Here is a 947-nt window from a genome sequence, read left to right on the forward strand (position 1 = left end):
TTGAATGTTTTTAATCAAAAAAGAAATCCATCAAAACATTTTTTTTTTGTTATTAACATCTCCTTTTTGGGGTTTATGATTGGGCTTTTAATTTGATGATGGGTCTGGTTCACCTTATGTAAAAGTAAAACCCATAAAGGTTATATATACTGAAATCAGTCATCGATTATAAATACTACTGGTGTCTGCTGAGAAAGGTTCTCGTTGAAACAAAGTTTAAACCAGTTCGGTGTATATATTACGGTCAAGTTTGGTTTAATTTCATTTAGGCGATGTTTATTTCACGTGACAAAACAATATGCCTTGTGCTTCATTTAAAAAAAAATCTATTAATTTATTAATAATTGACAAATAAATCAAAATATTAAAATCTATACTCAAGCTTTTTAGTATTGATTGTAGTATTGTACACATACATTGTCTTCTTTTCTTTTTTTTTAATTGGTCATCAATATGTCGTCTCTTTCTCTCTTTGTCGACCTTTATTCTTGTTGCAGGTTTTAGGTGTTAACAAGACATAACAACATACACTTTAAAACATATCTCAATCTAGACATCAACACAAAAACTGATCAAAATATAATATTTATTAAAGACAATCCATATAAAGTTTATATTTTGACAAGAACCGATCAAAAAGCTAAAGAATATATGCAAAAGTAAAAAAAAAAAAAATTACGTAAAATTACAAATCAAAAGCAAAAGTTTACATCTTTGACACATAAAATATCATGACACTAACAGACTTGATCATATGTCACAATTTATTTTATTTTATTTAGAACATATCTCAAGTTGATTGTTGTAGAGATTCGGGACAAGGAGACTTTGAATTTTTGCAAATGCTTCAAGGAGCAATCAGTTTCCGACCAGATAAATCAACTCGGTCCAGTGATGCTTCGAACTCCGAAGCTTGATGCAATGTACTCACAACCTTTTCCTTGATT

The sequence above is a fragment of the Camelina sativa genome, chromosome 2 (genome assembly GCF_000633955.1).
Source record: "Camelina sativa cultivar DH55 chromosome 2, Cs, whole genome shotgun sequence".
Lineage (NCBI taxonomy): Eukaryota > Viridiplantae > Streptophyta > Magnoliopsida > Brassicales > Brassicaceae > Camelina > Camelina sativa.